Genomic DNA, 27,757 nt, shown 5'->3' with positions numbered 1-27,757 from the left:
GACTTACAACTCTGGACCAAGGCCTGCAATCACATCACTTGATGTCTGAGTTTCTCAACTGCCTCCAGGACCCTGCGCAGCCTTAGTTTCTTCCCATTTTTAAAGGAAGATGATAAAGATATTCCAGGCGACAGAAAATACAGTGTCTTGTTTCTAATCTGTACCTGTAAACTTGTTTTTTAAACAATTTTATATATGGTTCCATAAAATGTAAATTAAAGACCAAGGCTGATTTACTAAGTGGGGATTAGAAAATCCTAAATAAAGAGGGAAAGATTGGTGTGGTTGCTTGATTGGTTTACTTGTTTGCATTTCTTCTTTTGTTCATTCATTCATGAGTCCATTGTCCATTCATCCATCTACTTATTTTTAAATATCACATTTGCTTGAATAGGAGGTAAAGCTCTCTACCTTCCCAAATTATCTGTCGGAAAGGAGAAAGTTTATATCCAAGCCCTTACAGAATCTTTCATGTTATGGGTTGCTTTCTCAATTATCTTATTTTGAACAACAATATACTGTTTGGGAAAAGTATTAGCACTCCAATCAAGGCTAGTTTGGGATGCTTACAAAGGTTACTTAAAAGAATTGGTTTTTATGAAAAGCAACCACCATACTATAATATAGATTCAGCAATTTTTCTTTTTAAAATTTTTTCTTTCTTTCTTTCCATAGGATTTTGGGGAACAGGTGGTGTTTGGTTACATAAATAAGTTCTTTAGTGGTGATTTCTGAGATTTTGCTGGACTCACACCACTGGAGCAGTATATATTGTATTCAATTTGTCTTTTATCCCTCACCCCCCTCCCACCCTTTCCCTCGATTCCCCCAAAGTCCATTGTATAATTCTTATGCCTTTGCATCTTCATAGCTTAGCTCCCTCAGCAATTTTTTTTGAGGGCATAACCTTAAAATTTCAAGTGCTAAATGTTGTAAACAAACCTTTAAAAGATCATTGTCTAAAAAGCAGTGTACTGAGTGGTTACATTGTTGACATAAAAAACTAAATACTTTGTAAAGGATTTGAACAGACATTTTTTTCCCAAGAAGACATACAAATGGCCAACAAGAACATGAAAAGATGTTCACCATCATTAATTATCAGGGAAACGCAACCGAAAACCACAGTAAGATACTACTTCATCCCCACTGGGATGGCTAACATCGAAATTACAGACAACAACAAGTGTTGGCGAGAATGTGGAGGTATTAGAACCAAGAAGTACTGCTGATGGGAATAAAAAATGAGGCAGCTGCTGTGAAAAGCCATTCAGCAGTTCCTCAAAATGTTAAACAGAGTTATCACAGGACCCGGCAACTCCATGCTTAAGTCTATAGCTCAGAGAAATGAAAACATATGTCCACAAAAAAACTTGTATGTGAATGTTTATAGCAGCAGTACTTACAATGGTCAAAAAGTGGAAACAATCCAAATGTTTACTAATGAAGAGATAAACAAAATATGGCATATCCACACAACAAAATGTTACTCATCAATAAATATCAATCAAAACGAAACGAAGTACTAATAGATGTTACAACATGGAGGAAGTTTCAAAACATTGTGCCAAGTGAAAGCAGCCGTCGCGAAAGGCCACAGTGTTGTACAATTCCACTTATATGGAATGACCAGAAAAGGCAGATCCATAAAAATAGAAAGTAGATTAGTCTTGCCAGGGGACGGGGGAGTGGAGAACACGGTGTGACTGCTTATGGTACGGGGGTTTCTTTTTGGAGTGACGAGAATGTTCTGCAATTAGATAGCAGTGATGGAGGGCCAGGCGCAGTAGCTCACGCCTGTAATCTTGGTACTTTAGGAGGCCAACGCGGGTGGATCACTTGAGCTAGGAGTTCAAGACTAGCCTGGCCAACATGGTGAAACCCCATCTCTACTAAAAAATACAAAAACTAGCCAGGCATGATGGCAGGTGCCTGTAATCCCAGCTACTTGGGAGGCTGAGGCAGGAGAATCACTTGAACCCAGGAGGGAGAGGTTGCAGTGAGCTGATACTACGCCATTCACTCCAGCCTGGGCAACAGAACAAGACTCTTGTCAAAAAAAGAAAAAAAGCGGTGATGGTTGCACAAGTCTGTGAACGTACTAAAACTCATTGAATTGCACATTTTTAAAAGGTGAATTTTACGGTATGTGAATTGTATCTCAAAAAACTACTATTCATCAATAAGTATTAATTAGCAGTTATTAAAAAACTGGCGGTGGTGGGGGGAGGGGGGACGGGTGGTGGGGACGCGGGGCTGAGGCAGGAGAATCGCTTGAATCCAGAAGGCAGAGGGTGCAGTGAGCCGAGATTGTGCCACTGCACTCCAGCCTGGGTGACAGAGAGAGACTCCGTCTCAAAAATAAAAAATAAATAAGTAAATAAACTCCTTTTGGATCAATTTGAAACAGCTAACTCTCTTTAGACCACAGGGACCATGATGCCCACAGAACATGAAGAGCTGATGCAGAAAGGGTTCTGTTGACAAGAAGGACACTGATGTCAGAGATGGGAGTGAACAGTTACAATGTTTCCTAAACTGGGAGAGTTGGGGGAAAGCAGTATTTAAGTTAATGTATTGTTATTAGCATGTGATTGAAAATGTATCGCTAAAATAATCTATTCAACATTATCCTACAAAGTTTACATATGAAAATAAGCTTTTTAATTTTTTTTTTTAGCAGCCCTCCTTATTGGGAGAACAGAGCTGCCTTATATCAGGCACACATTGTACGTACCCAATGCCAGCTGTGTGTCAGGTACCAGGCTGTGTCCTTGGGATGTAACAGTGACTCTCCATACAGATATGGTTCTTTCCTCAACAGGGCTTATGGCCTAGTTTGTCTGAATTAAAAAGGAGCTCAAGTTTGAGGTCATTTTTATGAAAGGTTTGTAGAACGGATGATAATATCTTATAAGAGATGTTCTTAATCTTTTGGGGTCACAGGTGCCTTGGAGAGCCAGATGATAGCAATGAACTTTCTTTCATAAACATATGCATTTGCTCCTTGGTGAGAATTACACGTATCTTCTTTCAGGGAGTTCAAATCTACAGCCCCTCCCGCCACTCACACATACATAAACCTGCCATGCCCCAGGCTGGACTTCTGACTTTGAGATTGTTCTTTTCCAAATCCATTTGCACCTACAGCCATTCTCCAGCTCCCATGACACATACACAATGAGCACCTCACAAGCCTGAGACCCGGAAAGAATTCCAGATGACCTGCACCCCAGGAGATCCATGGAGGGGACTCAAGGGCCTGGTAGGTACCTCGCCTTCTCACTTCAACCCCGGATAGGAATATTTTTGCCTGGTTTATATTGGGCTCTTGCCTAAGATCTGCTTTGAAAAAAGCTTTGCTAAAAAGTCCCCACACCCCCTGATTGCACATACAAATAAAAAACAGGAGGCTTGAACAGGCTTACCCACGGGACTCACCCCATAGCATGTGGTGGGATATGAAGGAGGCAGTGACTAGCCCAGGGCTCCTAGGCTCAGAGCAGCTCCTGTGCCCTCTTCCAGGGACCCCCAGGGCATGAACACAGGCTGGGGCTGAGTGTTCAGTGTTGGGTGCAGAAAGCATTTTTCTTTTCTCTTTTTTTTTTTTTTTTTGAGACAGTGTTTTGCGCTTTTGCCCAGCTAGGCTGGAGTGTAATGGCATGATCTTGGCTCACTGCAACCTCCGCCTACTGGGTTCAAGCCATTCTCCTGCCTCAGCTTCCCAGGTAGCTGGGATTACAGGCCTGCACCACAATATCCGGCTAATTTTTTTATTTTTAGTACAGATGGGGTTTCTCCATGTTGGTCAGGCTGGTCTCAAACTCCCAACTTCAGGTGATCTGCCCGCCTCGGCCTCCCAGAGTGCTGGGATTACAGGCATGAGCCACTGCAATTGGCCCTGAAAGCATTTTTCTATACAGGGTCAAGTAAAGACAGGGAGAGGGCTCAGAGGCTGCACCGGTGACAATGCAGATAAACGAGGTGATTGTCGAACAAGTGTTTGCAAATCTCGAGCTTCCCAGGGCCAGAAAGCTCAGAGTCCAGCAGCCAAGGCTATGTCCGTGTACACTGGAGGTCAAAGTCAAGTTACTAAAAACTGTCAATCTCTGCCTTGTAAATCTCTCCCATTTTCCCGGAGCATTGCACCCTCTGCCAAGGCTGCCTAACTTGTTTCCTCCTCCCCATCTTTCTCCTCTCATTCAGCCTGGCCTAGTTGTACTCAACAGTAGGAGGAGGAGAGAAAAGGGAAAGGCAAGACTCACAGAGATTAGAGAGAGTTAGGAGTGGTTTAATAAAGAAATGATGGAGTTCCTGCCCTACACTGCTGACTCCCTCTCTCTCGGCTGTAGGAAATCTCCACCTTCAGGACAGGCAAGAAGGGCATCCTAACCACAGGGCAAGAATTCAAGAGACTTGGGATGTGGCCCCTATTCTAGTTGCAACTGGCTGTTGCGACACCCACTGCGGGGAATGAGGAAGCGCTGTCTGGCTCACTCCGTGTGAGCCAGGCATGAGTGTGCAGGGAGGGAGGGATCCCTTTTCACAGGCCCAGGGAAATTCAATTTTCTATCCTTGGAATTTGACGGTATAAGGAAGAAGAACAAAATAAAAGGCATCTCCCTGCTCTGGAGGAATGTAGCATCAGGTTGAAAAATAGATTCTGGGAGATCCCAGGATGCAAAGAAGCCCAGAAGCTGCCATGGGGAGCTCAGATGTCCTCCAAAAGGGTGGGTCACCAACTGAGCCTTAAAGGAGTAAGTAGGACTGGTGAAGTGCATGGGGCTGGCATTCCAAACAGGACACAGGACTTGAGCAGAGGCTTGCCAGAGACTGGGGAGCACACCAGGCTGGCTGGGGCTTCATTTGGGTATGGGGAAAGTTTAGTTAGAAGAGCAGATCAAGGTTGGATTATGGGAGGCACTGAATGGTAAATTTAAGGGGGCTGGATTTGCCTGCGGGCATTGGGGGGCTTCCAAGGGAACCAGAGATAGGACGAAGCTCTTGGGTAAAAATATGAAGCAATATTAGGTAATATGATTTGGGTCAGAGTAGGGGCCATAGAAACGGGAAGGAAGGAATGAAAGGCATGAAGAAAGAATCTGCAGGATTGAGTGATGGGCAAGATATGAGCAGAAAAAAGTGGGGGCGTGGAAAGAGGGGAGGCAATAGCAAGGTTTCTGACTTGAGTGTGTGGGAGATGAACAACCCCATGAAGACAAGAGAAGCCAGGAGGAGAGATGGTTTGGCGTGAGAAAAGGAGGGGTTTAATTTCTGAGATACAGCATTGAAGAAGACAAGCTCCTCAAGTGGGAATATCTTACACACTCTTAGAAGTGAGGGCTAAGGGAGGGAGGGAGGGTCCTGGGAATCATCACATCTGGATGGTCACCGGAGACATGATGGAGAAGGGGCCTGTGGATCTAAGTGCATATTCCTGACTTGATACTTCAAGGTACTGCCAGATAGAGGTTGAGACAGGCTTGGCATTTAACACACTCCTAGCAGAGGGGAGGCCCAGGGGGAAGCAGCCAGGCTGGGAATCAAGAATATGGAAGACAGAGGTGAAGAGGAACGGTGGGTTTCTCATGGATGTTCTCATAAGTTCTATATCTCTCAAATTCATCAAAGAACCAATTTCAGCTCAGAGAAAGTAGAAGCCTCCAGGGGATGCCGGCATGCTCCACAGGACCGCAAAGTATCTGAGTTACGCAATTTATTCAGATGTGTGAGGCCTGAAATATTACAACACTCTCTTATCTGCTCCCTTGCGAATTCAAGCTCTCTTCACTCTCATCCACTCTACCCACCAGAATCTGACCCTCGCACCTCCACCGAAGTCAGCATGGTCAACAGCTCCTACTGCCTTCAGAATAAAGCCCCATGGCTGTCTGGGACTTCCAGGATAACTCCCAAACACATTGGCCTCCCTGTCCAAGCCTTATCTTCCATTCCACCCCCAACTCTGATTGCCTTTTGCCACTCTTGGTTCCACCCAAAATGAGTCACTCAAACCACACCTCTCCATCTCTCTGCTGTTATTTATACTCTTCTTTGACAACAGCCACCATCTCAAGTTCCCACAGTGTATCCTGTCTATCCTTTCAGAGCTTTGCCAAATGCCATCTCCTCCAGGAAGCATTCCCAGAGTCCATAGCCAGAAGGAATCTCTGCCCTGCAATCTCATAGCACTTCATGCCTCTTTTATGGCACATTATTTACCTTTAAGTAACTTAGAGTTAAATAAATATCTTACAGTTCTTTATCTTCATGTATTGCCTCCCCTACCATACTATAAACTTTGTGAGGACAGATATAATTCCTCAAATTAGGGGGAAGAAGTGGTGGTTCATGCCTGTGATCCCAACACTCTGGGAGGCCAAAGCAGAATTGCTTGAGCCCAGGTGTTCAACACCAGCCTGGCCAACATAGCAAGTCATCGTCTCTACAAAAATTTTAAAAATTAGCCGGGTGTGGTGGCATGTGCCTGTGGCCCCAGCTACTCAGGAGGCTGAGGCCGGAGGATTGCTTGAGCCTGAGAGGTCAAGGTTGCAGTGAGGTGTGATCGCACCACTGTACTCCAGCCTGAGCAACAGAGTGAGATTCTGTCTCGAAATGAGATAAAAAAAAAATTGGGGGAAGAAAAACTATACCCTGAGAGTAAAGGGGGTGATGGGGAGAAACATTCAACAAGTGCCTAGAACAAATTACGAATTAGCAAAGTAAGGCTCAGAGAGGTTCTATCACTTGGCGATGTCAGACAGGCAGAGTATGACAGAGTCGAGAGTCAAACCCACCACGTTCTGATCCCAAATTCATCACTTTTCCTGGGACAATGCCTGTGATGTTTTATGGGGGATTTTCACACAGTCAAGTATTTCTCTCCATTACCCTATTAGGGAGGCAGTACCAATTCTTCATCTTCAAATGAGAAAAGGAAGGCTTGAAGAGGAAAGAGATTTAGCCAATGTACCCCAGTTAACAGGTGAGAGAATCTACACCAAAGCTCAGGCCTCCTGCCCTCTGACTCTCTTTCCTCTTGCCCGGGCTGAAAAACTGCCTGAGCTTCTGCCTGTAATGAACTGGGAGCTGGGATTCAAACTTGCAGTGAGCCACTTGCAGCTGTCTTGGTTGGCATCGCTGTCTGCCAGCACCAAACATCTGCCTAAATAGCGGAGGGGATGTGACCGGATGTTGCCAAGAGCCTCTGCAGAGGTGCAAAGTGCAGCAGCATCAGATCTCTCATAACCTACCTGGGGTGGGACCTGGGGGCGGGGACTGGGTACATCGAGCTGGGTGAGAGGGGTTGGGTTTTGACTCCAAATACTGCCAGAGAATATAGAAAAGCACTTGAGGTTCCCAGAGCAGTGGGATGGACATAGTACATTAATTTAGAAATCAGAAACCCTAAATCAGTACATTAATTTAGGGTGTGGTGGCTCACGCCAGTAATCCCAGCACTTTGGGAGGCTGAGGGGAGTGGATCACCTGAGGTCAGGAGTTTGAGACCAGCCTGGCTAATATGGTGAAACCCCGTTTCTACTAAAAATAAAAGAATTAGCCAGGGATGGTGGTGGGTGCCTGTAATCTCAGCTACTCGGGAAGCTGAGGCAGGACAATCTCTTGAACCCGGGAGGTGGAGGTTGTAGAAAGAAAATAAGCCAGGTGTGGTAGCATGTGCCTGTAGTCTTGGCTCATGCCCCTGCACCCAAGTGAGACTTTGTCTCAAAAAAAGAAAAGAAAAAAAGAAACCAGAAAATGATGGTGCTCCAAGTGTTCAGAACCACCACAGGGGCCATTCCGTCCCAGGTGAGAAAGGTGAGAAGGGAACCCCCAGAAGAGCAAAACCCAAACTCAGGTCAGAATTCCCAGTACACCCCTCCCCATCAATCACCCCCATATGCACCAGTGGGACTGCTATGGCTTGTGGGGGGCAGGTTCTCACAGAATCAGGTGCAAGGCCCTCAAGAAAGAAAGGGCATTAAAAGGGGGTCTGCCCCCACAATTATTGGGAGAATTGGTCCAATTTAAAGGAAGACAAATGCAGGAGATGCGAATTAAACCCGGTACCGAGCTCTAAACCCTAGGCGAGGTGGATTCTTTGAGCTCCCCTGTCTCTAGTGAGTGATCTTGCCAGATTCTGTGTGGGTGGATTTCAGAACATAAAAGGAAGAGAGAGAACTGGAGAGGAGGAAGATGTTAGCGAACATAGCCAAGCTAGGAAACGGGAAGGCTTGCCTCCCGCAGGTATTGGCCATTGCTGATCTTGGTTTTAGTCACACTAACTGGCTGCCTCATAAAAGCAGCAACAACCTTAGTGCTGGGAAAAGGTAAGAGGCCACGAAGACCACGAAACTCAGAGCAGCGTCCACCCCTGCAGGCCCCCTGTGGCCTACCTGGAGGGTCTCCTGAAAATTAAACTCTGCATTCACACCACCCTGCCCGCTGCATCTGGGTGAAAAGTGTGTCAGAACATGCAGCCTCAAGTCTGCTCTTCTTAATAAACTGTCACCATGAGTAATAATTATTCCTTGAGAAATAGCAGAGTGACTCAAAAAGCTATCCCCTCCCCCTCTGCCGCCCCCTTGCACAGCTCGCAGCTTTGTACACAGAGTTAGGAGGCCCAGAAAGTGAAGCCACCATTTTCTCCTACCTGTCAGCTCTCTGAACGCTTTAAATGACCATCTAGACTTCAGTGCCGGCTGGGCATTCGTAGACAGTCTCTTCGCTGTCTAAAGAGTTAATGAGGGCTGGCTGTTCCCAAAACACAGTGAACTGAGAGTGGGATTAGGCAGAAACAAACATCATTGAATACCTGATGTATGCTTGTGAGAGAGTGCTCAGGGGAAGCTGCCTGATGCCTCGCTGAAGAGGACCTATAACCTCTGGAAAAATAAATGGTGCTGCCCCGCCAGCTCAGATATGGCCATACGTGTAAAGACACCGGAGAGCTCATACTTATTGGATGCATATCATCTGCCTAATTATGGGACTGAATGTTTTATTGTACTTCGACGCTATTATTATTAAGTGGGTGCATAAGACGCTATTATTAAGCGGGTGCATCTGGGTTGTTGAAATATCGAAAAAGTCCATCCTTGTTGGATATGTCCACGCTACAGCCCTCCAAAGGCCTGTTTCTTCCACCCCCAGACTCCACAAGATGCACTGACGGGGTGAGCCTGGCATGGAAGGGGGCCTCTCTGACGCTGCTCAGAGTAATGGTGGTGTCTGTTCTGTTTGATCTGTACTCAGGTTTTAGTAGCTGTATTTTGAATATCTCTCTAATGTACACTATCTCATGCCACCCTCACCCCAAGCCGTGTTATTGTCTCCATCTTGCAAATAGGAAGCTAGGGCTAACTCACCTAGCTAACGTCACTCAGGGGGTACCAAACCTGGGCTGGAACCCAGGCAGACTGACTGAGCCTGAGCTCTTGACCATCCGACTGCTTGGACAGATAAGGCATATCAGTGTTGCAGAGTCACCACTATCCCTGCTCTTTCTCCTTAACCCTGGAACTGACCCGTACTCTACAAGGAAACTCTTCATCCTCAAGCCAGCAAAACTTATCTTCATCACCACACTTTCAGCCGCGGGCACGTCGCAGCTCTGCACCTCTACTCCATCCCCCAATGTGGCCATTTACCTGGGAGGCCAGGGTCACATGGTCCTGAGACATATGGGTCCCAGGCAGGGGAAACTAGAGACTGAGTGACCTACCATGCAGGGTAGCCCCAGGGTAGCCTCCCTCCCCTCCCTAGCCTCACCATCAGTTTCCTTTGTCCTAGCAGTATTTGAGGCACATGGAGCTACTGTCGTCACTATGGAGAGCCAAGTGCCAAGGGACTTGGACTTTCTCCAGGGTCCTCTGCACGATGAAACATGGCCGGATCTGCAATGGGAAGACTCAGGCTGATACAGGTGGGAGTTTGTGTCTCTGAAGGATGCATGATGCTAGAAAGATTGCATACAGCCAGACGCGGTGGCTCACACCTGTAATCCCAGCACTTTGGGAGGCTGAGGCAGGCAGATCATGAGGTCAAGAAATTGACACCCTCCTGGCCAACATGGTGAAACCCCGTCTCTACTAAAAATACAAAAATTAGCTGGACGTGGTGGTGCGTGCCTGTAGTCCCAGCTACTCGGGAGGCTGAGGCAGGAGAATCACTTGAACCCAGGAGGCAGAGGTTGCAGTGAGCTGAGATCGCGCCACTGCACTCCAGCCTGGGCAACAGAGTGAGACTCCATCTCAAAAAAAAACAAAAACAAAAACAAAAAACAAAAAACGGTTGCACACAAGGGCTCCTTCCTTGAAGATCTTCTCTAAGTTGGACACTGCCTAGTCTAGAATGAATTAGGTCCATCCTGGCTAGAGTTATGAGAAGGGCTATGCCTTCTGAACGACCTGCTTGGTCCCCAAACTACCCTCACATCAAGGTTCACTCAATGTGGAATGCTGTTTCCCTGAGAATGCGCATGGGCTCTACAGCCTTCCTCAGGGAATGACACGTGTCTTTTTATGCAGGACTTATCATAACCTTGATCTTGCAAATATTCAAGACACATGTCCAAGTGCAGGCTCATTTGAACGTTTCATCAGTGGAACACCTCTATCCATCTCACGCCATAGGGTCTCTCTCAACACCACCTGGGCAAACAATCCAAGGGCCTGGGGACAAAATGTTTATCACAGGGGGATGGGGAGATTTAGCCACTGGAAAGAAGGACCATTTTTAACCTAGCCGTTCCCACAAGGGAAACACACTTTCCATTTCCTCTTTCTCTTAACGAATTCTTAACTTCCTCTAGGTTCCCTTTTAGGAGGACCCTAATTTGTTGTTACAAATGCTCCCATTAAAGTCAAAATCCAGTTCACAAGGCACCTTCACTTCCTCTATCTCTTAGTGCTACTTTTCTAATAAGGAACTCATCCTAAAACTGGGAATCATGACAGCCAAATTTCATGGTGCATTTGTCTGCGCTGAATATTTTATCTGGATTCTCTACTTTAATTCATTCACATTTCCCTTCAGTTAATTCTACTTTGAGTCACTCTCTGCCCACCCACCATCCCTCAAGAAGAGTGTTATATCTCCACCCCTTGAAGCAGGTCATATGGGAAGGGAGTAGCAAAGCTAAAAACATAATGCAGACTCTGTCCCCAACCCAAGGGCTAACCCCACGAGTTCTCACTAGAAGCATGAACCCTACTATGTATTTCACCTGAGACCTCCAAGTGCTCACTTGTGGAAGTAAACGAACCCAAGCACTCTGTGGCTGTTGCTTTGCTCAACCCTGTGAAGGTGTTGCAAAATTCAATATGTACCGTGTTTCCTTTAGTACTCACTAGGCAATTTACATACATTATCAAGAATCCTCCCAACCATCTGCACAAACAGATACTCCTGCCCTCATTTCAGAAAAGAGGATTCTGAGGGTCAGAGAAGCTCACCAGTGTACATGGATTTGAACCCAGATCTGTCTGGATTTAATGTCGTTTTTTCTGAGGTACCATACTCCTTCACCTGTATAGATGAATAAACTGACCAAGGAATTGATTTTTTGTTTTTTAAATGAGCTCATAATAAAATCCAGGAGGAATGGTTACAAGATAGACCTGAGACTGTTCTCAGAGTGCCTGGGCAGTTTCCAGCCTTTACTTCACAGCATTGCGCCAACCTCAGCTTCTCCTAGAGTAGGGTTGCCAGATAAATACAGGACACCCAGTTAAATGTGAATTTCAGAGAAACAGTGAATAATGTTTGAGTATAAGTATGTTCCATGTAGTTCATGAGACATATTTGTAGTGAAAAAAAAAACCATTGAGTGCTTATCTGAAATTCAAATCTGAGTGTCCCGTGCTTTTATTGGCTAAATCTGGCAATCTCTTCCTGCTGGGAAGTCTCCTGCCTGGCTCCAGGTCCCAAGTGTTGCTCCAACAGAAGTTGCCATGGCAGCCTGGCAGGCCTTCCAAAGCCTTCTAGAGCAGTCTCCACTCACCCCTGCAGCTTCCCCTCGCCCCTGCACGCTCTAGGTTCCCAACAAGCCCAGCTACTTTCATTTTCCTGGATGCCGCCCGCTGCTTCCAGCCTCCTGCTGCTTTTAGCCTCCAGTCTCTGCACTTGCTGTTCTTTCCCCTCTTCTCTTGCGCTAATTTCTAGTCATCCTTCAGCTCTCAATTTGGAGTCACTTCTGCCAGGACGCCCTCCTGGCCATTGCTGACTGGCACCCCCCACAGCCCTCTAGTGCAGGGTTGGATAGTACCCTGCACCTTCCCCTGGCAGCCCTCCCTCAACCACCCCATATCCCACACTGCCCTGGTGAGCAGAGGCCATGCCACACTCACCTTGTCCCCACACCTTGCACCTGGCCGCAGGTGGGAAGCCAGTGAGTGCCTCCTGAATGAATGACTGCAGACTGTCCCGCCAATGCTGGGGCTCTCCAGTGTGACTACTTCCTTCCTCCCTTCTGTCTTTAGTCACTTTTTCATCAGTGTCCTCCTCCCCCTCCCCCAGAGTGGTTGGGAAAGACAGTGCCTTCAGCAACAGCACTTGGGGTGAACAGAGAGCATCCCACGTAGAGGGGCCTCCCAGCACCCACCACCACGTCACGCCACGTGCACTGTCCCAGTGGGCTCAGACCCAGCCACAGCGCAGCTTCCGAGTTCCTCCTGGCTAAAGCCACCTCTAGGCACAACTTCCTGCTCTTGTCCTTCTGCTGGCTGCTTAAATGAGCGGACTTGGATTTTGCTCCCAGTTTGGGGTATAGGGAGATGCCGGTGTCATGTGGTCGAGGCTTAGGGCAGGTGGCAGGGCTTGCAGAACATCACCCATATGCTGCTCCACGCTCACCCACCCAAAGCGGTGCCCACGCGCAGCCTGACAGCAGGCAGAGGCAGCTCTGAACTTAACCCTTGAGTGGCACTCAGGAGGCGGCTTCTCAAGGTACCAGAGTGGCCAGTGTTAACTACACACACACACACACACACACACACACACACACACACACACACACACACACACACGAGCTCCCCTGTGCCCCAGAACACCCCTGCTTTCCTCCAGCCAGGGCTTGATTCAGAAGATGACCTCTCAGGTGCAAGGAGTGGCTGCAGGAGAGTTAGGGTGGGCTGGGGGTGAGACTATAACCCCTGGGGCTGCGGAAGGGCCCGGGAGGGAGCAGGGAGCGGGGGCAGGAGCAGGCAGAGGTCTGAGGCAGGAGCTGAAACCCCGTGGCTCCCTAACCTGAGCTTTAGAGGCAGCAGCCTGGCTGTGCCCTCACACCGTCACCCCTAGCCTCCCCCAGCCTCCCCTGTCTGAATATGTTGAGAGGACAAAGAGGGAGAAACACCCTATAGTGTCAAATTTACTCCAAAAATAGAACCCCTCTTCCCCGCGGAAGGCTGGCGAGCTCCGGGCGTGTGCACAGCACCCATGGCTCCGATTTCCTGGGTCTGGCCGTTTCTCCGGGAACTCCCAGCTCAGGTGCCCAGGATCCCGGAATTGTCGTCCCCAACCCCTGCCATCCGGTCAAGCCTCCAACTTCTGCCGGGCGCAGCGCTCAGCCCTGGCTCGCGGGAGGGACTCACCCAGGGAGGCGCGGACTCCAGCGACTACTCCTCGGGCCCCGCCAGGTGAGCCGGGACGGCGGCAAGTACAGGTAAGTCGGCCGGGCAGGTAGGTGTGCAACGGCTCCGGAGGCTGTGGCTGAGTAAAAGGGCTGACAGGTTAGATTCTCCCTCCTCCTCTGAGTTGTTAACCACACCCCTGCTGCTCTCCTCCCCACTTCCTTAAAGGGTGGGGTGTGTTGTCTGTGTGTGCCGGCTCCAGCCTCTTACCATAAACTCTGAAATAGACGCTGCCACCAATTCCCTGAGCGCCGGGCAGACCTGGGGGGCGATCTCTGCCATTCCCCCGGCCGCAAATGGGATCCTTGGATGTTATGTGCCCCTTGTGAGCAGTTAACTCCCCAATTCCTAACACCCCTCCATCCTCTGTCCACTCCACCTGCAGCCTTTTGGAGGCCAAAAAGTGTGTGTGTGAGGGGGGTGGGGGCGCAGGGCGGGCGGAGGAAACCAACTTCTCAGGCTGGTTCTCCCAAGACCCCCCGCAGTGGGAGATGTTATCTACATGGTACTGAGCACTTGTGTCCTAATCTCTCCATGTCCTAAAGTGGCCCCAGTCCCTTTGCAGGCATGAAAAATCATAAATACCACCAGGGATTTTGGCAGAACCAGTCCAGGTCCCTGAACACAGAAGACCAGGTCCCTGAGCTGTGACTAAGTAGGGTCTGAGGACAGCACAAGAATAGTTAGAGATGCTAGACAGCCCCTTCCAGGGGCCCCGCCCAGAGGCTGGTCCCCTCTTTCCTCAGGCCGGTGATATGTGAGCAGGCACTCAAGGGCACTTAGCAACACTTCTTCCCTATCCCTAGGAAAACTCCAGACTTGCTCCTGAGTAGGAGGAGGAAGTGACCTGGACTTGGCATAAAGTGAAAAAGGTGGAGTGTACTCAGCATCATCGTCATCCTACAATGTCCTCTCCAGAGCCCCTGTCCCAAGCTTCTTTATTCTGTGTCCTGTGCAGGATTGGAATCTGATTCCCAGAGCTGCCCTGTTGCACAATTCTAGAGGATGCTATTCACAATGTACTTTCTGAGAATGGCGCCCCCTGGAGTTGTGCTGAGGAAGCACTCAGTTTCCAAGATTGCACTGACTCCTTCCCATTTCTGAAAAGAAACTGGAGACTTAGATAAGTTAACAAAGCTAGGAAGTCAATGTTTCTCAAAGTATAATTAGTGGACTACCCATAGCTATTGGCTGGATGCCACTCTGGGTCCGATGAAGATCAGACTCTCTGCAGCTAGGGCCCACCTGCCCAGCATAGGGCTCACAACCCATTGATGGGCACTGCCAGCCTTGACAGCTGGAGCCCCCCACCCCTTCCCATTTGTGCTATTCACAGATTTGTCACGTTCCCAGCACTCAGCGTTTTGGAGGTAATCTTGGTGACTACACAGCGGTCAGCAGGTCAGAAGGTGGTCAGGTGGGAGAACTTGGCCAGGGATGGGAGAGGCAAGTCAGACAGAGGTACACTGAAGTTAGCAGGGAAGGTGTGGGGATGAGGAGGCAGGTAATTGACTACATGGCCAGGACATGGTCAGAGGGCATCTGGCAGTGGGTGTCCCCTCCGTATTCTTGCGCTTGGAAATGAAGTGATGAAGGCCGAGTGGCACGAAAGTTAGATACCTGGGTGAGTTGTTGAGAGTCTGTACTAGGAGGTGGCAGTGGGAACTAAAAGCAAAGACAATCAAGACCTGTTTAAGAAAAGGTGAGTTTGTGTGTGCTGCCCCTGTGTGGCCACATAAATGAACTACAATCTTATCTTGCTGGGACCAATTCTGGGAAAGGTGAGTTTTCAGAGGTTGTTGAATTCTTCAGCACTTTAAAAAAAGAATCTCCCAAATCTACCTCATAGAATCATAAACCCATAGCTTTTTAAATGAAAAAGACATTGAGAAACTCTCTGGGGTGGCCAACTCCGCCATCAGGTCTCCCTAGGTTCTGTCCAGTGTCATGTACAAGCAACTCAGGTGACAAGGTCATGCATTTCTGCCTGTTACTGCCTTTTAAAAAAACCCATCAGAAATGCCTCAGGAGCCCTCAAATTCCATGGAAATCCCTAAAAGACACTATCCATGGCGATGCTGTCCATATGGCATAGGTTGCAATAATGATCTACCCCAGTTAGAAAAGAAAAATATTTCCCTTCTACTTCTGTATCTCAAGCTGACCAAGTGCCATGTGGGAGGCCCTAATTGTGGGGGTGTCAGGGGGATGCGTTCCTGGATCAGAAGAAGGAGAAAACTGTAATGAAAAAGGCCTTTGAAGAAATGTCCTTTCAGCTGCTGGACTCTTCCATTTGGATGTTCCACTCTTACCCCAAACTCAGGTCTGTAACCCTGGCTCATATTGCTCTTCAAACAAGCCCCGTTCCAGCCCTCCCCGTGAATGTCAACAAAAGAGGAGTCACCTTTGACTCTCCCTCTCCCTCCTTACCCTGCAGCCATGCAATCTCCAATCTCTAAGTCCTGGGAGTCCCACAAACTTTTTTCCTATTCCTCGTTTTCTTTCCTGTCCTATTGACCCATCCTGGTTCAGGTTCTCTTTTCTTATCTTTTCACTAACTGGAGATCACAAAGGTGGTTGAGCTGGTGATTAACTTTTGGGATGGCATTTGAAACCATAAGAATGGATAAACTTGTCTAAGGCAAGAGTCAGAGACAGCAGAGGACTTCAAGTGAAGCTCTTACCAGGAGCAAATGAATGAAGAGCCAAAGGTCAAGTGGGGTGGGCTGATAAGTAAACTGAAAGTGAAGACACAGAGGTGGCACGCGCTGATGAGTCCTGGAAAGCTTGACTGCCAAGGGCAGTTGAGACCAGGGGATACTGGAGGGGGTCGTGGGTTGAAAGAGGACTGATTTGTCATTTAGGATGATAGCCAGTAGAGCAGGTTTCAATGCTCATAGGAAGGATCCAGTCAAGAGGGAAGAGGTTGTGACTTTGGACATGCGAATCCATCTTTCTGAGCTTTTATTTCCTAATCTAGAAAAGTAGAAAAATAAGTATTATCTGTTCTACCTGTTTCCCAGGGTATTGTGAAGCCCAAATTAAGTGATAGGTGTACAAATGCTATGAAAAATTCTATAGCTATAATTTTTAGAAATGATAGCAATTAAAGTAAGCTTTATGGGGAGATAGTACATACATACCTGCCATATAATTTATCAAGTGTTCACTCTGTGCCAAGAACTTTCATCTGCCGTCTAGCTTGTCTTCACAACCGTCTATGAAGTTGCTAGTCCTATTCCTGGTTTGCGGAAAGGAAAAGGAAGCTTGGATAAGGTAAATAAATTATTCACAGCCTCCCAGGTGGTAAAGAGCAAAACCCATCATTGGCAGGGCTGTGATATTATGTAACTGGCATCTCTCTATTGTAAATGATGGAATTTAAATTACATCATGTAAATTTACTATTATGTAGAATAAATTTTATTTTAAAAGAATAGTATGGTTATAAGTATTCTAACAAAAAAAATGGATAAATACAAAAACTAGCTGGGCATAGTGGTGTATGCCTGTAGTCCCAGCTCCTTGGTGGGGCTGAGGCAGGAGAATCGCTTGAACCTGGGAGGCAGAGGTTACAGTGAGCTATAATCATGCCGCTGCACTCCAGCCTGGGCGACAGAGTGATATTCCATTTAAAAAAAAAAAGGGACAAAGAAAAACTTATGGGTACAAGTACTAAAAAAAGTACTTCATCACCAAGGGATGTCTACCTCTAATTTAACCAGACATCACTATGTTTACGAAGTGGGCCACAGTTGAGACCAAAATAAGTTGAGTATGGCTTGAATAGAACTCAAAATCATGCCCTCAATCTAAAAAGAACTTTCTCTTTTCTTTCCTTAATAATGGAATCCCAGCCGGGCGCGGTGGCTCACGCCTGTAATCCCAGCACTTTGGGAGGCCAAGGCGGGTGGATCACGAGGTCAGGAGATCGAGACCATCCTGGCTAACACGGTGAAACCCCGTCTCTACTAAAAATACTAAAAATTAGCCGGGCGTGGTGGTGGGCGCCTGTAGTCCCAGCTACTCGGGAGGCTAAGGCAGGAGAATGGCGTGAACCCAGGAGGCGGAGCTTGCAGTGAGCCAAGATCGCGCCACTGCACTCCAGCCTGGGCGACAGAGCGAGACTCCGTCTCAAAAAAAAAAAAAAAAAATAATAATAATAATGGAATCCCTGACTTTCAGATGGTCACAGCCTGCCCAAAATGAAGGCTACATTTCCCAGTCTCCCTTGCATGTGTGACCAGGTGCGACCATGTGATTAAGTTCTCCGCAATGGTTGAAGAGTAGAAGCTATGCACGCAACTCCAGAATCATGCCCTTCAAGGGAATGAGCACATCCTCCAATATTTTCCACTTTATCTTTTCCACCTCCATCTGACAATGAAACCTGGAGCAGCCATCCAGTCTATGATGTTAAGAATCCGGGTACCTAATGCCGTCCAGCCACCATGCTTACCCTGGACATAGTCTGAACCTAGTTTAACTTTTACATGAGAAAGAAATTTAAGTTGCTTGGGTTACTTCATTTTGGCCTTTCTGTTACCATAGCCTGAACTGCATCGGTGATACTATGACATAATAAGAAATATATATTTGGTCTCTGACCGTGCACACAACTTCTAAAACCCTTGGAATTTCTGGAGTGTTAAGAATGTTTTTTTGAGGCCAGGCATGGTGGCTCATGCCTATAATCCAAACACTTTGGGAGGCTGAGGTGGGAGGATTGCTTGAGGCCAGGAGTTCGAGACCAGCCTGGCCAACGTGGCAAGACTTCATCTGTACAAAAAAATACAAAAATTAGCTGGGCATGGTGGTATGCACCTGTAGTTTTAGCTGCTTGGTGGGAGGCTGATGCAAGAGGATTGCTTGAGCCCAGGAGATTGAGGATGCAATGAGCTATGATTGCACCACTGGATGAATTTAGCTTGGGCAACAGAGCAACACCCTGTCTCAAAAAAAAAAAAAAAGCCTTTTGTATGCCAATGAGATGCCTGGTGGCTTAGATATCTTAGATCCCTTAGATAGCTTCAGGATGAGGGCTGGTCATCAGAAAGACTGAGGTATGATGAGAAGGCTGAACTTTCAGCGCTACCCCTAAAACTTGGGGAAGGAAAGGGGCTGAAGGTTGAGTTGATCACCCATGGCCAATACTGTAATCAGTCATGCCTACATAAAGAAGCCTTCCTAAAAACCCAAAAGAACATGGTTCAGAGCTGAAGTTGCAGAGGTTCTCAAAGGGTGGCACTTTAAGCGAAGGCATGAAGCTCCATGCCCCTTCCCACAGACCTCACCCTGTGCATCTCTTCCCTTTGGCTGCTCACCTGTATCTTTCACAATATCTTTTTTAATAAAGGACAAAAGAAACAAAAGTGTTTCTCTGAGCTTTGTGAGCCACTCTAGCAGATTAATCAAACCTAAGGAGGGGTCATGGGAACCCTGATGTATAGCCAGTCAGTCGGAAGCACAGGCCACAACCCGGGACTTGCCACTGGCATCTGAAGCTGGAGCGGGGTGGCAGGGTGGGGAGTTGGGGCAGTCCTGTGGGACTGAGCCCTTAGCCTGTGGGATCTGATGCTATCTCCAGGTAGATAGTGTCTGAATTGAGCTGAATTATGGGACGCTCAGTGTTGTGGGACTTTTCCTTAGTTTAGCTAAAGACGGGGTCCTTGTCTCATGGCCATGAAAGATTAGGCTCACAGACAATTTGAAGGGTAAGGCAGGGTTTTATTGGGTGAAGAGGGAAAACAATGGCAACAGGGACCCTTCACAAAACCAGAGTCCCTATGTGCTTCCTACCTCACAGTTTGAATCGCAGGTACCACCCAGGAAAAGAAGGGGCCAGGCTCCTTCCCACTGCAAACAGCAGGAACTCCTGTGGCTCCACCCCAATGCGCTCTCCTCCCAGTATACAGGCTGACTGGAGTTTCTCTGGGGACCCTTCCCACCCGGCTGTCTCACCAGCTGGTGTTCACTGGCGAATCAGTTGTTGGTGGGGAGAAACTCCTGCACATCCAGCATCAGACGTGACTGTTGGGTGGTACAGAAGAGTACAGAGAAATATGCAGCGTTTTTCTTTTCTTCAGAGCATCCTAGCTAATACACCACCATTTATCCTATTTTCTTTTAGATATAAGTTAAGGCAGAACCTCAATTTTCTCATGTATAAAATGGGATTAATTTACCTTATGGGATGTTAGAAAAACTAGAAGTACATGTGCATTTCCTTGCTATTGCTATAGCTCGTAATTGACCATTAATGGATATTATGTCCTGTTGTAACTTTTTTTTTTTTTTTTTTTTGAGACAGAGTCTTGCTCTGTCACCCAAGCTAGAGGGCAGTGGCGCAATCTTGGCTTACTGCAAGCTCCACCTCCCAGGTTCATGCCATTCTCCTGTCTCAGCCTCCCGAGTAGCTGGGACTACAGGCGCCTGCCACCGGGCCCGGCTAATTTTTTTTGTATTTTTAGTAGAGACGGGGTTTCACCATGTTAGCCCGGACAGTCTTGATCTCCTGACCTCGTGATCCTCCCGCCTTGGCCTCCCAAAGTGCTGGGATTACAGGCATGAGCCACCATGCCCCGCCCTGTTGTAACTTTTTAAAACGGGTTCCTGAAAAAAAAAAAAAAAAAAAAAAAAGGTTGCTTTAAAATATTCCACCTCCCCCATCAAAAAAAAAATCTGTAGAGGGGAGAGATAAAACGAAAATAGCAAAGTTGATAATAATGCAAGTTGAATGATGGGTATGTGGGGGTTAATTATACTGTTCTCTCTAAAATATTGAGTGCATTTGAAACTGCACATAATGAAAAAGTTAAAAAAAATGAACAAAATAAGATCTTTCCACAGAGGATAAAAAAGGGCTCCTGGAAATAATCCAATGTGAATCTCTTTGGGAAAAATAAAGACATAGTTAAACCATTGAAAAATTGATTTGGGTCAATTTTTGGAAGGATGGAAAACACTGAAGAGCATTTTTAATTGTTCCATTAAAGAACAACACGCAAGGCCAGGCGCAGTGGCTCACACCTGTAATCCCAGCACTTTGGGAGGCTGAGACGGGCAGATCACTTCAGGTCAGGAGTTCGAGACCAGCCTGGCCGACATGGTGAAACCCCATGTCTACTAAAAATACAAAAATTAGCTGGGTGTGATGGTGCATACCTGTAATTCCAGCTACTCCAGAGGCTGAGGCAGAAGAATTGCTTGAACCCTGGAGGCGGAGGTTGCAGTGAGCCGAGGTCATGCCACTATAATCCAGCCTGGGCAATAGAGCAATACTCTGTCTCAAAAACAAACAAACAAAACCATGCAGAGAAAGCCTCAATGCCACAGAGGACACATGGTTGTCACAGAGGACACATGGTTTCCGCAGCTATTGGGCACGCTTCAGGATTTCCATAACTCCCCAGGTCGCTGCAGGGCTGGCCTGCAGGCTGCTCCTAGAAAGAGTGGCTGCCTGGAAAAGGAGACTTCCCTGACGCCCTGCCGACTCTGAATCAGCTCTATGACTTTGGTCTTCTTGGCTCTGAACCCCTAACCCCCATCTGTGAGTGGGCTCATCTGGTCCCCGACATCCCATGGATAAGCTCTGAAGCATTGAGTGACTGCCCAAACCTTGCTTGCCAGTGTCGAATTCCATAATTTTAACAAGTGTGGTGATCTGGTCCCAGCCCACCGTGTGCAGGAAACATCAACTAGGAAGTGAAAGCAGATTGCTGCAGGCAAATGCATTGTTAGGAACAAGAACTTCTAGATAGGAAAAAAATGCCTAGCATGTGCAAGAGCCCTCAAAACACAAGCATCTGTGGCCATTTACAGGACAGAGACAAATAACCCTGCATACTTCATTAACTCCTATTACTTTATTAGCCAGCACAGTAGAGTATTATTGTCTATTTTGGTGCATCATGAGGTATGATTTATATTACGTTCTGCATGCTTTAGAGAAAAAAACCACAAAATATATTTCTGAAATATTCCCATTCAAAATGTTTCCAATAAAATAATTGAGTGCTTCAATATAAATTTCAGGAACATGGAAAATCAGCTTTGTGTTGTGTCCAGTTGCCAAGTTGGCTGTCTATTCCTGTACCACTCCAGTGTCTTTATAATGAATTGCAGCAATGTGTAACTTCATGTGGATGATCTAAACAAGAGGTCGAAAGCCGAAATGCCTACAGGGGCCGAGCAGGGAATGTGAGGGAAGCTGGCTGGATAGGAACTGTGGCAAATGGGAGAACAAATGTCCCTCCTACAGGGAGCAGCTGCTATTCAGCTCAAAAGTCTATTGCCATGCAGAAAAGTAAGCTTAATGAAGCCAGATCCTCCTTTTTTCAAAATGCAAAGGCAGACAGTGAACTATCTGCAAAGGAAGTTAAGAAAAAACAATTCCATTTACAATGACAGCAAAAATAAGATACTTGGAAATAAACTTAACCAAGGAGGCAAAAGTCCTGCATGATGAGAACTACAAAACATTGGTGAAAGAAATGATAGAAGGCATAAAGAAATGGAAAAGACATCCTGTGTTCATGGATTGGAAGACATAATATTGCCTAGGTCACTGCCTATCGAATGGAAAATTTTCTCCCTTTTATAATAAATAGTAGAGCCCCTAATGTATCTCAGGTAATCGCCTTCATCACATGATTCAGGTAAATTCTGATTAGCTCAAATCAATCATGATGGTCTTATTCCCCTTGCCAGTGATGAATTTAGAAGTGAACATGTGACCCAGTTCTGGCCAATAAGATGCAAGGGAGTATTCTGGAAGGTTTTAAGAAAGGTTTCTTAGCTCTGAAAATGAGACATACAGGGAGAAATGGCCTTATTTCATTTCTGGACATTGGTTCATATCAGGATAAGATGCTGGAGTTGCTGCAGTCATTTTCCAACCAAAAGGAAGCCATAGGCTGACCAGAGAGAGGATGAATCTAAAGTCACTGACATAACCAACAGTGGATGCCTTTTGCCTCCAGATTTCCTGGTATGTGAGATAATACACCCCCTTATGGCTTAAATCATTTTATGTTGCATTTTATCTATATGTAGCTTAAAAGATCATAAATGATACAGACAGAAAAAAGTATAGGTCAAATAAAAGATGTTTGCAGTCAAATATGACCCAGAGGCAGGCAGTTTACCACCCTCAGTGTTTCCCTAGTTACTTGGATTAAACACTATTTCTCACAGAAGTTCTCCCTGCATTATTCAGATCAACTGAGAGCTCCCACCCTCCTTGTTTCTGTAGTTTAGGCCTCAGTAAAGGTACATTGGACTACAGTGATTTCCTCAAAGATTTACTTGGTAACTCTGATGAACAAGGTCGATTATGTCTGCAGTGCCAGGATGCCCGTTTCTGAAGATGCTGCTGCCAGCCCTGCAGCTGACTTTATTTAGCAACTGTTGTCCTTATCCCAATATTTTGTTATCTGAAATCGGCTTTGTCTGATATTAACATAGTCAAACCAGCTTTCTTTTTATTAGCATTAGCGTGGTATATCTTCTTCCATCCTGTTAGTTCAATCTGTATGCTTACATTTAAAGTAAGTTCCTTGTAGCCAGCATATAGTTGAGTCTTGCCTTTTTATGTAATCTAACAATCTCTGCCTTTATTTGCAGTAGCCACTTTCTAGTTCACTGTTTCAGAAAAAAAAAAAACAAGGCAATTTCCTCCTTTACTCTCTGCACCTGGGAATTTATTTTCTTAACAATTTAAAAAGTTATTCCTTACACAAATTTACATGGTGATGGCAAACGGTTTGGAAATCTGGCAGTGCTTGGCAGGGCATTTGGGAGGTGGGATGCAGGAAATTAGAGATTATGAGAACTTTTGAGTAAGCTCTTGCAGAAGATTAGCTAGTATACATAGGACTTGAACATCAATAAGGACCTCTGAATAAGGTCCTTTGTATTGAAAGGAGAAATATAAATTGGTGACAGATTGGTTCTAGTCACCAAGATTTCTCTTTCCTGGTCTCTGGCTAAGTCTTAGTCACCCTTACCCACCCCCCCACCATATGCAAAGAATAAAACAATTTCAGAGCATCTAAGTTGGTCAGAACTTGGAGCAATTAGTTCCATCTTTTCTTTTATAGTGAAGGAAAAGCAAGTTAGAAAAGTGAAATAATATGCCCCAGGTCCTGCCCCTGGGTAGTGGTAGAGCTTGGACTAGAACTAAGTCCTTTCTGGATTTCCAGAATGATTGAAGAGCCTTATTGGTTTAATGTTAACCTTTGTACTGTAGTTTAAAAGATACAATTTCTACTCTTCCTTCTTGTTTTTGATTTGTGGCCCCATTCAGAATATGAGAAAAAAAAAAGACCCAACAAAATAAGGAAGATCAGGTAAGAACAGAATGAAACACAGAGACAGCAACACATATCGATTCACAACACAACTGGGACACACAGATAAGAGAACACAATGAAAGAGAATGAGACGACGTTAAGAGTCTCTGCGTTGGGGGGAGGGGAGAGGGCTATCTGGAGTGTAGCGTTGTTAGCCCCATCTTGTGGCTTTTTTGGATATCGCCTCTAAGGTTAATTTTTGAACCACTAACCATAGCTGGAGACCCAACAACTTGTTGGGTGAATAGATCTAGGATAATGGCTTTCAAACTTTCTTGCACCTCAGAATCACCTAGCATGCAAGTGAAAATGAAGATTCCTGGGCCTCACTTTCCACAAGAGAGATGAGTAGATTAAAGTGGGCCCAGGAAACTGCTTTTAGAAAACTCCCCAGGTAATTGCAGGAGAACCATGAACCACATTTAAGAAACACTGAAGGCAATTAGAGTTAGTGGTATTCATCCCTTGTCATTGTGAGGAAAGGACTATGCTGAGGAAAAGTGTGGAAGGAAATTGTTAAGAACTTTAAAGGTCTGAGATTTTACCCTACTTGCAAGCTAATGTGTGGGCCAAGGGAAAACGTCTCCTTCGCCCCTTGAAGTTTCACTGCAAATCACTGACAAAAAGGTTAAGAAGAGGAAAGGGATAGAAGTTTATTTATTTTTTTGAGACAGGGTCTGGCTCTGTCACCTGGGCTGGAGTGCACTGGCACAATCTCGACTCACTGCCACCTCCCGGATTCAAGCGATTCTCCCACCTCAGCCTCCAGAGTAGCTGGGACTGTTAATGGTGGAGGGTGTCCAGGTTATTGGCATCTTGAACAAAGAATTGGAAAAAACGCACAAACTAAGCAGGGAAGGCATGAAGGGTTTTATGGAAAATGAAAGTACACTCCACAGTGTGGGAACCAGCCTGAGCATAGGGGCTCAAAGGCCCCATTACAGAACTTTTGGGAGTTTAAATACCCTCTGGAGGACTCCATTGGTTACTTGGGGTACGCCCTGTGTAAATGGAGAGGATGAAGTAAAGTTACAAAGTTATTTACTTGGCCTACGCCCTATGGGGAGGATATTTGCTGTCGCAGTTGAAGTGTGAATTGGCCTTATGTTCCCTGCCTCCAGACCCTATTTTCCTGCCTCAGGCTATAGGCGCACACCACCACACGTGCCCATTGTATTTTTTGTAGAGACGGGGTTTTGCTATGTTGCCCAGGCTGGTTTTGAACTTGTGAGCTCAAGGCCTTCTTCGACCTCCCAAAGTGCTGGGGTTACAGGTGTGAGCCACCACTGGCACCTGGCCTGATCCGCCATGCCTGGCCTGATCATAGTTTTATGTGACATGGGAGCCTTCAGAACGAAGACCTAAAGATAGAGGGGAAATGGCTCATTTTCATGCTTAGGTTCAGCAAAGTATGAGTAGCTGTGTAGAAATATGATTGAACAAAAGGGTATGAGCTAATGTTAATAAACTGAGTGGGGAACCTAGGCCTGTCTGTCTAGATTTTTCTTGGCCTCTACGAACATGCATTTCTTCCTTCCAGGTATGTTACAGGTAGTTAGACAGGCATGAGCAGGGCAGGAGAGGACTCTACCCTCCCCAATCCCCTCAAGCCAGAATGCCAGGTGATGGTTTCACAGTTATCACACTGCCTTTCTAAAATGGATAATTTGGCAGATGGGCCAGAGAGAGGGAGAGAGACAATTCCCTGATGGTCCACAGCTGTCACTAAAGTGTTACTTGATGTTAATTGATGTTAAAGCAGGTGCCAGGCATAGGCAATTTCCCAAACAGATAAAAACACTTGAGGTTGGTAATCAGCTTCCAGTAAAATTTCAGAAATTGGGTGAGTGAGCTTGGGCATGCACATTAAGAGACAAAATAGTGGAGTATGACCTTCCGGGGGCATTCCACTGGAAAAGGGAAGAAAGCCTCAGATGGGCATGTGTACAAATTCCTAAGCACATGGTGCATGCTCACCTCCCAAGCATAGGGAGGGCACTGTGCATTCAGGCAGCTCACACTGAGGGAAGAATGAAGGAAGAGGGCAGCAAGACTCCAGAAGTGGGCCAGCATATGAAGTCCCAGGATCAGGGTTAAATGCCACACTTGTCCCTCAAGTTGCCCGCTTGGGTCTCTTCCAAGTGTACTTTCTTTTCTGTCCCAAACTTTTTAATAAACTTCCACTCTTGCTCTGAAACTTGCCTCAGTTGCTTTTTCTGCTTTATGCCCTGTATTAGTCCATTTTCACATTGCTATAAAGAACTGCCTTAGACTGACTGGGTAATTTATAAAGGAAAGAGGTTTAATTGACTCACAGTTCCGCATGGCTGGCGAGGCCTCAGAAAACTTACAATCACAGTGGAAGGTGAAGGGGAAGCAAGACAACTCCTTTGCAAGGCTGCAGGAAGGAGAATGAACACAGGAGGAATTACCAAACACTTACAAAACCATCAGATCTCGTGAGAACTCACTCACTATCAGGAGAACAGCATGGGAGAAAACCACCCCTGTGATTCAATTACCTCCACCTGGTCTCTCCCTTGACACGTGGTAATTATGGGGATTACAATTCAAGATGAGATTTGGGGTGGGGACACAGCCAAACCATATCATGCCCCTCAGTCTAATTCTTTCTTCTAAGGAGGCAAGAATTGAGGTTGCTGCAGACCCATACAGATTCACTGCTGTTAACTCAGACACCTTCTACCCCTAACAGGTATGGGGTAGGACCCTCTCTGGAATCGGGCTCTTATGGCCTACAGTCAAACAAGGTAGGTCAGATAATTTCTTTATGGCCAGTTATTCCACAGAAAGGCAGAGAGAAAGAGTAATATTTTAAGGTTTCAAGACTGGCTTTAGGAAAAAGGGGTTCTGGTTTCTATGACCTGCCTTGGAGAAAAGGAATTCTAATTTCTATGGCTATCCTTGGGGGACTGAGAGATAGGAAGGCAGAGAAAAATTTCTGCTTTTGAGGCCATTTTGGGGTATTGTTTTCTGAGTTTCAACACTAACAAGTTTGCATGCCAAAATTTCATGAATACTGGTAAAAGATGAAACTCCTGGGTCAGAGACAAAGGATAATACTAACAGCAATAATAGTAGTCACAGTATTGTCATTGGGCCAGTTTCTGAGCCCTAATTCTTGCAAGACTATGTGATGAAGGCCACAGTAGGTTGCATTACAGGAGAGGGGCCCCAAGTTTAGGAAACTCACATCTCTTATAATTGGGAATAAGTCTGCCAGATCTTTGGAGAGACAAGAATTCTGTCTTCCAGGGCTATTCAATGCAGAAACACCCTTGAAAAGATAGTTGGAAAAAGGCAGTCAGTCAGTGCCTCTGCTCTCTCAAGACATGCAGGAACATGACACATGTGAATTGTCTCCCAATAGAAAAGGAATGAAAGTGCATCGTGTGAAAAGTATTCTGCATCTGGAGGCTGTAAAGTGATCAAACTGAAGCAGGAATGAAGATTTGAAGGAACCATCCAGGCCTACTGTACCTGGCAAGAATTGAGCATGAACTCTAGTTATCTCAGCTAAACTTTGCAGAAGTCCTCAATTTCACTGTTTTAATGGGCATTTGCCCATTAAAACAGTGGTTGTCATGAGCACTTTCCACATTTATTTCACTTTATCCTCACATTTCATGGAAACAGAGATATTACAGCCATTGTACTCATGAGTAAATGGACTTTGAAACATGATGACCTGTTCACTTTTTCAACCACAGGACAAGAATCAGGTTTTCTCGGAGCTCTTCTGCCGCCTCCCCT

The 27,757-nt window shown here is 46.2% G+C and overlaps 1 protein-coding gene across 9 annotated transcripts in view; it reads right to left on the bottom strand.

Annotated features, from left to right (window-relative positions):
* PTK2B (protein tyrosine kinase 2 beta) overlaps nucleotides 1–27,757 on the bottom strand; it is a 148,495-nt gene that overhangs the window by 120,360 nt on the left and 378 nt on the right. The window contains exons 2-6 of one of the 9 annotated variants that reach the window (XM_063709151.1): nucleotides 27,198–27,281; nucleotides 26,299–26,381; nucleotides 19,431–19,661; nucleotides 16,775–16,872; nucleotides 13,593–13,710 (exon numbers count right to left, since the gene is read on the bottom strand). The gene's annotated coding sequence lies outside the window, so the exon portion shown is untranslated. Of the gene's footprint in view, nucleotides 1–12,350; nucleotides 12,562–13,592; nucleotides 13,711–16,774; nucleotides 16,873–19,430; nucleotides 19,662–20,150; nucleotides 20,244–26,298; nucleotides 26,382–27,197; nucleotides 27,282–27,757 lie in introns of those variants that run through there. The other 8 variants (XM_063709150.1, XM_055348278.2, XM_063709152.1 and 5 more) reach the window with 8 other exon arrangements.

The sequence above is a fragment of the Gorilla gorilla genome, chromosome 7 (genome assembly GCF_029281585.2).
Source record: "Gorilla gorilla gorilla isolate KB3781 chromosome 7, NHGRI_mGorGor1-v2.1_pri, whole genome shotgun sequence".
In the NCBI taxonomy this organism is placed as follows: Eukaryota; Metazoa; Chordata; class Mammalia; order Primates; family Hominidae; genus Gorilla; species Gorilla gorilla.
Note: the sequence above shows the minus strand (reverse complement) of the source record. Positions and strands in the feature narration are given on the sequence as shown.